At 32.3% G+C, this 14,205-nt stretch overlaps 1 long non-coding RNA gene across 1 annotated transcript in view; it reads right to left on the reverse strand.

Moving 5' to 3' along the window:
• Positions 1-1,823: 1,823 nt before the first annotated feature.
• Positions 1,824-14,205, reverse strand: part of LOC131756212 (uncharacterized) — a 202,465-nt gene continuing 190,083 nt past the window's right edge. Inside the window, exon 4 of the long non-coding RNA XR_010840198.1 lies at positions 1,824-1,898. This is a non-coding gene — a long non-coding RNA (uncharacterized lncRNA). The remainder of the gene's footprint in view (positions 1,899-14,205) is intronic.

Raw genomic sequence — 14,205 nt, forward strand, 5'->3', positions numbered from 1 at the left:
CTAGGGCAGCTGGAGGCAAGGCTGCCACTTGCATTGTAAATTTGCTTATGATATCTTTTGATGTACAGAAAACTTGAATTTTTTTATTCAGTCTCTACTGCTTGCTTCCTTACTTTTATGCTTAGAGATCATTTCCCCAGTCAAATATAAGAATCATTCAGGGGTACTCTAATTATTTTATGATTCTTTCTGTTTTAATATTAAATCCATCTAAAATATATTTTGCATAAATTGAGGAAAATCTTATCATTTTAGAAAATCACTGCTGCTCCATTTATAGAATAATTGACCCTTTTTAAAAATGTTATTAATATGAATCTGACTGAAATGTCTCTTGTGTACTACTAACATTTTGGCTAAACTTCTGTCAGTATTTCTGGATCATTTATTATTTTATTGTTTAATAATGGTATAAGGGACTCCTTTTTTATTGTGAAGTTTAATGGGGATGCCTTTTAATTTTCAAAATAAGTAATATCTTTATTGTTATTTTATATAATATTACTTTTCATATAATATTTTTTAATTTTTAGTTTACTCTAAGTTTTTGTTCCATTTTGATTTTTTTAAATTTTGGAAATAGTTTTTGAAACATCTATACAGATGAGATGAAATTTATAAGAGATTTCTTTATATTGGCCCATTCTTAGAAAGACTAAGCTACTTTCTATTCCACTAAAGTAGTTTAGTCTTTCAAAATTTCTGCTGAATTGGATGTGATTATTTTTGAAGAATATGAAGTAATAAATAAGATAGATCAATATTTTTCTTTGGCATGCTTTCTTTATCAGATTTTGGTTCAGAGTTATGTAAGTGTCATGGAAAGAACCAACAGTGTTCATACTTTTTCTGTGTTCTAGCAGAGAATTTATGACAAGGAAATGTGGTGCCTTAAAAGTTAAAAAATAAAAAGTCACCTCTTAGACTGTCTGAGCAAAGAATCTTTGCTGGAGCTGTAAAAAGTCAGTAATCTGAATCTGGAAGGGGATACAGTGGTGAAATGGATATCTTTTCCTCAAATCAGTCTCTTGAACCATGCTTACACCCAGCCCAGATCCACACATCTCAGTCTTCTGAAAGAAGAACTGCAGGGCAGGTTAATGGTTAAGGACAGTATTTGGAACCAGACACATTTAGGTTTGAATGCCAACTTTGATCTTACAAATCTGATTTTACCTTTCTAAGTTCCAATACATGCTAATGTAAGATGGAATAAAAATACCCTGCTATAAAAATTTATACTCAATTTATATTCAAACAAGACCTTACAAGTCAAGGATTAGTGAAAGATTTGGAAAGAAGGCATTTTGCTCTTTCACTATTTTTTAAGAAATCCAAGAATACCATGTCTCCATCTAATACTTGATGTAAAAATAAGTTATCCATCAGGTAATTCTTAAAAGAATTGAATTTTGCTACTTTGTCAACAAATATATTTTAAGTGCTTGATCCATACTCTTATAAAGGTCTCATATTTTTTGACCAAAGACTGTCAATTCTAGACTGATTGAAGTTCTCTATATTAATATAAACTGCAGCTACTGCCAAAGAAAAATGGGTCATTAATCTTTTTTTAATTTCTATCAACAAAATGGATATCAATTCTTTGAAATAAAAAGATATAATCCAGGTTCAATTTAGGATACTAAGAAACAGTTTCTGCTTTGAAAAATAGCAATATAAACTCCACATAAAGAAAATTAAAGGAAAACAACGTTACTTAGATGTTTTATGCCCAGTAACCATAAAACTGACCATCTGAATATTTGAGTGGAGACAATAATTAGATACTTCTTACCTTGCCTTTGCAGATCAAGAATGTTGCCTACCATATCAGTAAACAAAGAATGTGCAGCCATCAAACCATTAGCCACTGCGTCCACCAACAACAGCGCATGCTAAGGGGATTCAGGATAGAGAAAAACAGAATATTGGCCCTAGATAGTTAAGGTGCATATCAAAGGAATAATTTCAATAAGCCCAGACTCTTGCATCTTCCCATACATAGAAAAGCACTAAATTCATTAACTTGAGATGTCTGGTTTTCTTTGACAGTAATCTTTTGATGTTCTGACTACCTTGGGGTTTTTGCAAAAACTCCTACATATCCTGGCTCCTCCCTTACCTTTTCAGAACAGTCCCTCAGAGCTATCTGAGAGGCTTTCTCCCCCATTTAAGTCCTCAGTTAAGTCCGCTGAACAAAACATAAATAGGGTTCTAGAAATTCTAAAGCGGAGTCCAACAATTCACAGGTAAAGGGAAGATTTGAAGATATTTTATAACTCTTTAGATTAGATTGAGAAAATTAATATTCTTCATCAAAGAATGGGTGGGAGAAGTGTAAGCTGATGAAGACTGTTGACCTAAAACAGACTGCCAGATATTTCTCCAACAAAAATGAATTTTTTTGAGATTAGTAAATAATTGCAATTCAGGGCCAGCAACCATGGTGAGCCATGTGCAAGTCAAGGCACAGCAAGGGAAGGAGAACTCTTTTATAGAAGGAAAAAGGAAGTTGGGAGGGCTATAGTAACCAAAGAGTCCATGGCTTTTCATTGGCTGAGAGGTTGCCAGGAAAGAAAAGGAGTCTTCTTCCTGGTGGGCTCTACTATCCTCACAGGGCATGAAAGATTCCCCTTCTGGTCTCTCAACTTTAACTAATTGAGGTTTCTGCTTATTAATTTTTTATAAGATTATGACCAAGGGATGAGACAGTGTGGAAGAACAGTTCATCACTGTCTAATATTAATAGGTTTTGATTGTATAAACATATATTCTCCTTTTTTTTAAACAGGAAAACACCTTTCTTTGAATTTATTATTCACCTTTATACTGCAACACTCAATACTAATACAATTTATGTACTATTCTTGGCTAGGGAAATATTAGGGAAATATTCTGCATCATTCTAACCACTATCATGTTCAAAACATCTAATATATCACAGGGGTTTAAGGATGATTTTATTGAATTCTAATTGTTTAACTTCTTGTGTACATTTAATATAGTCATGATAAACTGATCTTTTTTAAAAACCGAATATAAGAAGAAATGCATTGAGCTTTCAGTAATTCTCAACAGGTATAGATAGACTCTACCAAGTACTTTTAAGGTTGATATTTTCATTAACAGAAGCCAATCTACAAACTTTCAATTGTTTACTAGTTGACTTATTCTTCCAAGTGCTGTCATTATTCTTGGGACCTAAGAGAAGAATCTGAACATTATTAGCTCTATGATGGGATTATGATTATAGATAAATTCAGAAATTAAAGACTGCTGCTCCTGGAATAGACTCTAGCCACTCCTGGATACCTGACTGGAGTAGTCTGTGAGTTATCATTAATAAATTTATATCAGAACTTGACAAAGAAGAACTATAAACTTCTAGTTGAAAAGAATGTTACAATTTAGCTCAGCAATTTAAGAAGAAAAATTGGTATCTGTGGCAATTATCTTCTGGGCATACTTGAACTGCTAAAATTACAATCAAAACCGTGTGTCTACATAAGTGCATTTATCTAGGTAGATGGCCTATAGATTTTTATCAGATTATTTAAGGTCTTTGATCCAAAAAGAATAAGAACACATTTATTATAACACACACACACACACACACACACACACACACTCTCTCTCTCTCTCTCTCTCTCTCTCTCTCTCTCTCTCTCTCTCTCTCTCTCTCTCTCTCTCTCTCTCTTTCTCTCCCTCTCTCTCCCCCTCTCTTTCCCTCTGTCTCTCTTTCTCTTTTTCTCTTTGAGTAAACCAAAGTCCAGAGAGGTAAGTAGACTGGCCCTAAAGGCACTTGTCCTTGTCACACAGTAAAATGGAGTTGGGACCAGAACTGCATTCTTCTGGTTTTCCTGTCCAAATTTTATTTCCATTATACTAATGGTCTTTTGTCTCTTGTCAATACTTTGAAAGCATGAGTCTTACATTATGGTATGCAATCTACTAGTGCATTATCAAATATGGCAAATAATGATAGGAAGATATACCCTCTTCAGTATTTATATATGCATTGTATCATTTTGCTTACTTCGGATCAGAACAAACTAAAATTCTTCTTTTTTCTGACTCCTAGGTAAAATTGTTAGGTCTAAAATAAGAATGTCCTTCCCATGTGTTTGATTGGTTGTCTGACAGGCTTTGGTAATTGAAACTAACTGAATCATTAACCTACATATACCAAAATTAAGTGTTTTAATGATAGTCACATTAAACTTGATGAATGGTTATTAGATGTCAACCTTATGTTTCTTACTCTTAAACAGTTGTCTTAAAGTAAACAGCAAGCCCTTATATCAGAATAATAGTTCAACATATTTTAACCACTCCCAATAAAACCTATATATGCCTAAAGTTCAAACTTGGGGAAATCTTATTATTCCCCTATGTCTTTAAAAATTCCCAATATTATTTATCACAATATCATACTCCTTCATCTTTTGCAATTTATTGTATCAGCCACATTGCACCAGGACTTTGAAATTATTAACTCATTCAAATCATCAATCCATTTGATTATTTTTAAAATCCATTTTAAATAGTATTACTTTCCAAAATAGTTTTATCATTCCAATGCATTTTTCACTATTCTTGCTTCCTTAAAACTGAGGTTCTTAAGCATACAACTAGGTGATATTTAGATCAGATGACCATCCTTTAGATATACTGTTCTTTCCAAAATTATGTAACACTGACAAAAGTCATACAAGCCTCAATATAAATGGAATTATATTGTTAGAATGGAGAAGTTCAGTGGAGAAATATGTAGTTTAGGCCTTATTATAATTTTCATTTCTGATATCTTTTGGAGATTCTATTGCAAAGTTACTTTTTAAATGTGTAGCATTTTCACAAAATTATAATACAAAGACACTGCTTGCATATTACTCTGTTATTTCATAACATAGATGGTGAACTAAAAAGGGAGCTAAGGACAAAAAAAATAAAAGAAAGAAGCCTTAGAACTTTCAGCATGGTAAATAATTCATATTATGGCACAGTATATTACTAAATATTTTAAGTTACATTAAAGAAAACTCATAAAGAATTTTCTCAAGATCTACTCATTTAGAAAATTTCAAGTATATACTACATTTTATTCACTATAGTTCTCACCACACACATGCAAAAATGTAAGCATGTGTGGTGATAGGTAAATAGCTTGATTGGGGGCATCATTTCACAATGTATATGTATTCAAAATACCACCTTGTACACATTAAATATATACAATGATTATTTGTTAATCATACCTCAATAAAGCTAAAAATAAATACACATAAGTGAATTAAATGTTGATTGACCTAAAAAAGGGGTAAAAGTAGTTCTCATTTGAATTACCCAGGCTTAAAAAATTAATATGCAAAGACAAGGACTTATCGCTTTCTACACATCAATTAACAAACAGGAAGATACAGAATAGAGGAAAGAAACTTAGAAGTCTGCATCTTTAATGTGAGAACCTAAAATTCTGGAAGATGATCTAGATGCAAAGTTGCCCAATAGTTGCCCAGATTCACTGGCATCTGAAGAAAGGAAGACTGCAGTTAGGTGAATAATTGTGAATATATGGTGATCATAAATAATATTTCAAAGTATCTGCCACAATCATGTGATATGAAAGACATATGTATTACTAACATCACCATGGTGTATTGTCTATATTTATAATTAAATGAAATACTAAAGTTCAATTAAAGTTTAGGGAAAATAAAGATGTAGTATTTTCCTCATCCAAGTTCAGTAATCTGTTAATTCTATCTATAAAAACCAGGTTATAAAACTGGTTTCTAATAAAGTATCTGAAATTTTCCAGTAATATGTGTAACTTATGAAAAAAATACAGTAAATACTACATCATTTTCTAGTTGCTCTTTACTTATAAATTACTGATACAAAATGGGCTTAAAATAGATTTCAAAATTTCTGCCAAATTTATACAGCATTGATAAATAGTAGATATCAAAAAGATGATGTGTTGAACTAAAGATAAAAATATAGGTGAAGGGAATTAAGAGAGACAAACTTCCTGTTATAAAATAATTCATGGGGATGTAGTATATAGCATAGGAAATATAGTCAATAATATTGCAATAACTTTGTATGGTGACAGATGGTTACTATACTTATTGATAATGCACATCAATTCAAATCATTCTGTTTTACACCTGAAACTAATATTGTATGTCAACTACAATAAATAAAAGTTTAAATACACTTATTTATAGATTCAGAAAAGTTACAGAAAGCAAATGAATAGTAAATGATAAGAGAAGAACCTGCAGACACATAAAAATCAATAAAAAGAATCGGATGGGGTGGATGGTATGATGAGAATTCAACAGTTTTTCATTACTGGTGTTGTCCAAGTTTAGTTTGATATAGTCCCATTTGTTCATTTTGCTTTAGTCACTCTTGTCCAAGGAGACAGACCAAAGAAATATTGCTGAGACCTATGTTAAAGAGAATACTGCCTATGTTTTCTTCTAGGACTTTTATGGTTTCAGGTCTTACAATTAAGTCTTTAATCTATTTTGGGTTTATTTTTGTATACGGTAAAAGAAAGTGGTTCAGTTTCATTCTACTGACTATAGATGTCCAGTTTCCCCAACTATTTATTGAATAGGTTGCTTTTCCCTATTCTATTTTCTTGCCTCCTTTCTCCTAGATTAATTGCTCATTTAAGTGTGGGTTCACTTCTGGGATCTCTATTCTGTTCCATTGATCTATGTGTCTGTGCTTGTGCCAGTACTATATACCGTTTTGGTTAGTATAGTTTGAAATCAGGGAGTGTGATATCTCCAGCTTTGTTCTTCTTTCTTAAGATTGTTTTGGCTATTCAGGATCTTTGTGATTCTACGCAAATTTTAGGATTATTTGTTCCAGTTTTGTGAAAAATGCCATTGGCATTTTGATAGGAATTGCATTGCATCTCCAGATTCCTTTGGGTAGTACGGGCATTTTAACAATATGAATTCTTCTAATCCATGAGCATAGTGTACCTTTCCATTTATCTGTGTCATCTTCAATTTATTTCATCACTGTCTTACAGCTTTTAGAGGACAGGTCTTTCAACTTCCTTGGTTAAATTTATTCCTAGGTATTTTACTCTTTTTGATGCAATCGTCAATGTAATTGTTTTCTTAATTTCACTTTGTGATACATCATTATTAGTTTATAGAAATGAAATATATTTCTGTATGTTGATTTTGCATCCTGCAATTTTACTGAATTTGTTGATTAGTTCTAACAGTTTCTTGGTGATGTCCTTAGGGTTTTCTCTATATAATATCATGTCACCTGACAATTTTTCTACCTTTTCAAATTGGATGATTTTATTTCTTTTTCTTGCCTAATTGGTCTACCTAGGGCTTCCAATAATACGTTGAATAAAAGTGGTGACAGTAGGCATCCTTGTCTTGTTTCTGATCTTAGGGGGGAAGCTTTCAGGTTTTTATCATTGAGTAGGGTGTAAGTGGTAGATTTGTCATACATGGCCTTTATTATGTTGAAGTACATTCCCTCTTTACCCATTTTATTGAATATCTATATCATAAATGAATGTTAAATCTTGTAAAATGTTTTTTCTGCACCTAATGAAATGATTACATGATTTTTATCATGTGGCTCTGATTACTCTCTTTGCTCTGAAGTCACTTTGATAATTATATAGCCACTAATACATTTTAAAATTAATATTTTCATGATACATGTTTGTTATCCTTTGCTTTCAGCCTGCCTATGTATATTTTAAATGAGGGGTTTTTTTAATAGACAGTAGATAGGTCATAATTTGTCATTCACTTTGCCAATCTGTCTTTTAATCAGTGCATTCTGACCATATGTTTTAATGTAATTAATGATACATTAGGGGTTGTGCCAATTTATTTTTGTTTTCTGTTGGTTCTTTCCATTTGTTTGTCTCTGTTTTATTTTCCTGCCTTATTGTGGCAGAAGTTTTTTTAGAATTTCATTTTGATTTATCTGTAGTGTTTTGAGTGTATCTATTTGTATAGATTTTTAAAGATTACTCTAGCTATTATTACATGCATATATATATATAATTACAATCTACTGGTGTCATCATTTTACCAGTTCTAGTGAAGTACAGAAATTTTATCTTTCTTTACATCACTTTGCCCTTCCACATTTTTAGTGCAAATATCTTAAATATTCTCTCCATGTATTTTGAACCATATTAGTGTTTAAATTATTGCTCGAACCATCAAACATAATTTAGAAAGCTCAGGAGAACGAAAACTTACTGCATTTACCTTGATTTTTGCTTCTTCCTTTCCTGATATTCCAAGGTTTCTTATTTTGTTTTTTATTTAGAAAAATTTAAAAATTATTCCTTTAGAGTAGGTCTCCTGGAGAAAAACTATTTTCACTGAGAGGGTCATGATTTCCACTTCATTTCTGAAGGGATATTTGCCTTGGGCATAACAGCATTCTAGACTGATTATCCTTTCCTTTCAGCCCTGAACTATATTGTGCCATTTCCTTCTGGTTCCCCTGATTTCTGATGAGAAATCCACTCTCTTTCTAATTGTGTTTTCCTCTATAATGTGTGATTTTTCCCTGGTTGTTTTCAGAATATGTCTTTGTCTTTAGCTTTCAGAAGTTTCATTATGATGTGTCTTGATGCAGATTTGTTTGGTTTTATCATGTTGGGAATTTCTTACCTTTTTGAATCTACAGATTTATTTCTCTTTCCAAATTTGGGATGTTTTCTGCCATTATTTCTTCTAGTACTTTTTCAGACTCTCCTTGTTTCTACTCTCCTTCTGGGGCTCCAAAGACACAGGTCCATGAGGCTCTGTGTTTTTTTTTTTTTTCAGTGTATTTTCTCTCTGTTCTTCATCTTGGGTAGTTTCAATTGTTTATCTTCCAGCTCACTGATTCTTTCCCTAATCTCTCTATTATGTTGTGCCCATCCATTGAGTTTTTATTTTCAATTATTGTATTTTTCTGTTCTAATATTCTCATTTGACTTTTCCTTATATCTTCTATTTCTTTGCTGAAACTTTTTCCCTAAAACTTTCTATCTTTTCATTTTTTTCAAGGGTGTTGGTAATTGCTTGTTGAAGCATGGCTGCTTTAAAATCTTTGTCAGGTTATTCTAACATCTCTGTCATCTCAGTTTGGGCATCCATTTATTATCTTTTTCATTCAGTTTGAGATCTTTCTGATTCTTGGTATGATGAGTGATTTTTTTAATTGAAATCTGAATATTTTAGTCTTATGTTCTGAGATTCTGGATCTTTCTTAAGCCTTCTGTTGTGTAGTTGGCTTTTTCTGATGCTGCCTTGTTACCACTGAGCACAAACACAAGTCTTTGTTCCCCACTCAACATCTGCTGATACCCAGTGTAAGGTCTCATTGTTATTTTTGAGTGGAAAAAGATATTCTAGTTTCCCACGTGGTCTCTTCTGACACTGTTGTGGGGGTGGTCTCATTATCACTGGTCCACAGTGCATGTCATCACCTTCCACTATCTTTGATATCACTCCTTGGTACTGCCAGGTGGGGTACCCCTGGGGACCAGGATCCCCACAAGTTCTCCAGAGAAAATGAGGGAATGACCTCATAACTGCATGACTGAAACTCTAGCTCTGTACTTAGCCTTCTTTCTACCTGCATGATGGGGGTGTTGGGCACCCTGTTATAGCCTCACAAAGTAGAAGTCTAGGCTTCCCACTTTTCTTTGCTTTGCATGAATGGGGGTGCTAGCACAATGTTTTCTGTGGTGTTTGACTGGAGTAGTGCTGTTTCTGTCTAAAAGTTTTCTGTCTTGCTAGCCAGCCCCTTTCTTGATCCCCTTGCTAAAAAGAGCAGGACTTCGGCAGAGAGGTTGTTTGCAGTCACTGGTATTTCCAGATTGCCAGCTTCTTACAGGTTAAGTCTTGAATATATGAGCAAAAAACAAAAACCCCAAAAAACCACCCAGGAAATTTTATTGTGTTGTTCTTCAAGTTTCCAGCCAGCCCATCTTCTCTCCACCTTCAAGAGTCTTATGTTTATTTTATAAGTAATACCTAGGGGTTTTAGTTGTGCTTAACATGAGATATAGGGGAAACTTTGAAAAAAATATTTGGACATATTTTGATTGTTACACAGTTTAATTCTCGAAAATATTTTGTATTAATTGAAAGATGTCTTCAATCTTCAAGCACAGAAAAATAGAAACAAAATATCGTATCTTATATAACAAATCTTCAAAAAATGAGTGTCATTAAGTTTTTAACTCATTTATTTAAAAAATTAAATTCATTGCCTTCAAATGATAAGCCCTACAATTTAATTTCAAGAAAAGTATTAACCAAATTTTGACAAAAATTTTTGCATAACTGGGGGATGGATTTAAATTGATTTAGCACTCCCAGTGCAGGATGCATTTCTTCCATTTGCATCTGTTATTTTTGTGAAGTAATTTTTTTATTTATGATAGCCATTAAAACCAGATATAGAACTAAATTTGGACTAAATCTTTGAAAAACTATACCATAAAATAAACAAGTTTTACAAAATGACACATATATCATCATATCTAATCAGGGAAAGAAAGGTCTTTACTGTAATTAAATTAAATTAATTCAAGAAAATGATATTTCACATATGGCATAATCGTTTTTAATTCCTAATTTTATATATGGTTTATGATGTCTATATTTTATACACTGGTATAATAGTGGATATATATACATATATAGAAATTTGATATGTATGTTCGTGTGTGTGAGTGTGCTAAAGCAATTTATTGATAGTAATACGTCAGTAAAAACTTTGGAGACCACTCTATTGTAGGCTGCATGACTTCTGTTTTACCAATATCCACAGATCATGTAATTAAACAGTAATATACAGCCTGATAAAAATACGTGCTCTAGCAGAGGTACTTGGTCTCAGTTTATATCCAATTTGTAAAAAACCATGTTCAACTTAATAGCCAATGCACCTTGAAATATGTACATGTGTTTGCTTTATGATCCCAGAGATAAAATGTGTTTAGAAGTCAATATTGCTACATCATGTTTCAAATAGCCACATAAAGCATTTGATAATATGTCAAGACTAGGAAAGAAACTGAAAAGAAAAAAGAATTATTTGACCAACAATTTCCGAATTATGTTTCATCTTTTAATAACATTAAATGGTAGTGCACTCAAAACTAATTCTAATAAATGCTACATTAACATTCCAGTCCTAACAATATCCAATTACTGTTGAACTTATAAAGCGAGAGCTTCAAAAATATAAAACTTCAATGATGTTTTTAAATTTTTAAGTCTGTCTGGTACAGCGCTAAGCTGTTTTAACACATCATCATGACAGCTACATGACAGACAAAAGCCAGGTCCATGTGACCTTACAGTAATCATGAGGCATGCAGTGTTCTCATTATGTCTTCAAAGCATTATCAATAGAGAAGACTCTAGTATTAAACATCGATATTGGGTGTTATTTTTCACAACATTTATACTCATCATACCTAAATGCACGAAGAAAAAATTTCAATGTCTATATATGTTAGAATTTTTTGTGTTCTTTTTATGGGTCTGGAAAAATGAGCATATAATCAATTTCTATGATAATGCATTTATGAAAATAATATTTTGGGTCCATTATTTGGCTAATTATTTTATTTTATAGTCTCCACTACCAATAAGATTTTCTTAGTGTTAGTATAATAAATTTTCACTCCTACTAAGATAAGATTATATATGTTCTTCCATTCTACAGAAATACATACCAGTGACAGGTTCTGGGTTTATATATTACTTTCACCATAGGAGTCCCCAGATAATCTACATAGCTTGACCCACACTGAGATAATCATTATTGCTTAAAAGTTCATCGTATAACTTAGGTGTAGTCATTCCATCACAAGGAATCATACAGGATAACACTTAATCATGCCTAACAGAGCACTTTATAAAGAATACTTTCTCAATAAATAGTAGCTCAATAAAATTATGTGATGAATTACTCAGTCTTCATTCCATCTTTCTACTTTACCCTTTCTTTCTTCTATTTCTTGCATTCTTTTTTCTCTCCTATTCTCTCTCTCTCTTCCTCTCTTCCTTCCTCCCTCCCTTTCTCTCTTTCTCTTTCTTTTCTTTTTTTCTTTCTCTTTGCAGTTGTTTTTTTGACTCAATATACCATGCATTAAGAAAAAGCAAATCTCCAAAGCCTAACTAAATGAAATAATCTTAGTGTTAGGATCATTAAAATTGCCTTTACAGTTGAAAAAGCATAGCTAGCATAGCTGTCTCTGGAATGTGACTTTAAATCTTTTAATTGTCTAAGTTTCTTAGTACACTGAAGCTATTGAATACTTTAGAGTCTTCCATGGTTCTCCAGGATAACCAGTTGAATGTGCCATAATCAACTTTATGAACAGAGAAAATATATAGCCCAGAAGCTGCATCTCTTTATCACACACTCAATAAATATGCTCATCCTATATTGGGATAGCACTGTTTGCTCCTAAGGCAGCAAAATGGTAAACTGAAGTTGCTGCTCTAATTAGACAAAAGCCTATAGGAAGGTTATATTCTGTTTAGGTTCTGTCCCTAAGTTGACCATCCTAAGTCCAACCACAGGTTAGAAGTCCTCTCAGGGGCTGTTTCTTTTCTAAATTGTCCCAAAAATGATGACTCAGTGGAGGAGGAAACTGACCATGATATTCAACCACATGAACAAAAATCCCTTTAAAAGAGTTAAAAAGACTAGTCCTTGCAAGATGCCCAGGCATTAATCACTTATTTTTTTTTTAAAAAGCACATTCTCTGAGATTTTAATTTAATTGCAGACAGTTCAATAAAATATAAAGTCATGGTAACATGGTGAAATAAGAAAGTGATTGTGTCTCCTTTTGCCCCTTCCATGTTCCTCTTTGCCTCTAGTTTCCAAACTGTGGATTCAATTTGGGATGACAATGAGTATCTTAGTGTTTTTATCTTTCTCATTAACTGACGGTATATAAGCCAAGGTTTGCCAACTAGTGACCCATAGGTAATGCCTTGTATGTTATACTCAGTATTAGAAAAATCAAGGAAGTTCACAGTTAATGTGCATTTCCAAATTCTTTCAATAACAAAATTGACTGCAGTAGAATGACAGCATGCCCTTTTTAACAAATAAGTAGCTTTTCAATTTGCTATGGTCACCCACACTTACTCCCCTTTCCCCATGTTCTCTAACACCTGGCCATTTCACTTGTTTATTACCATTACCTGCCAGTCTTATGGAAGCATCTGAAACTGGGAGTCCTTATATAAACCAAGGTTAGGCCATTAGGAACTCAGAGTCTATTTACAAAGGAAGGCAGAGAGTTTTCTATATCCATGACAGCTATTTTTAAAAATAAGAACTGTAGTGTTACGTTCTTATGAGAGGGCCTAACCCTAAAAGTATCGATAGCTGTTAGTAGTTGGCACTATGTTTTATTTTTATAAAATAGAACAGTGACAATATTTAATCTGAACAAAACTTTGAGTGTACATTGCCTTGTGAAACCAACAATGGGTAGAAAAAAAATTTCTGAGGCTTAGCATTTGTCAAGACGTGTCTGGTATTATGGCATTTGTGTTATGTAATAATTGGACAATTTGTATATGTAAATAGGACATGTATTAAAGTCTAAAGTTTAGGATATTTTAATATCAAAAGCTACAGGAAGCTTTTGGCAATTCCACCACAGAGAGTTTTAACAGATACTGAATTTTTTTTAAAGACTAGGAAAATGAATATTTGTGGAATTTTCAAACCAGTCACAAGATATCTGGATAGGTATGGGCTACATATTATGTGTGAATGATCAACTTATGTCCCTGGATCTAAATATTATCTATATATTTTTTCATAATATACAGTATTCAGTAAAAATATAATTCCCCTTCCTTTTTCATTTTAAAATTGTGTGCTAGATGTATCTAGCATAATAAAACAACATAAATCTTTCTGTATTTGTTTCAATATATCTTATCAATTGAAAAAATTGAATTCTAATTTTAATATCTCCAATTAAATTAAATCAATTTTAAAAGCTTCTACAAAATTGTCAACATCATTGTGGTAAAATGTTACCAAAATAATCCAAAGATCCAGTTAGTTTGATTTTATTATCTGATAATGGTGAATTGAAAAGGAGTTGTAAATTTATAGCAATGCCATAGAACATTCCAAGAGAGG

Source organism: Kogia breviceps, chromosome 4, assembly GCF_026419965.1.
Source record: "Kogia breviceps isolate mKogBre1 chromosome 4, mKogBre1 haplotype 1, whole genome shotgun sequence".
Lineage (NCBI taxonomy): Eukaryota > Metazoa > Chordata > Mammalia > Artiodactyla > Physeteridae > Kogia > Kogia breviceps.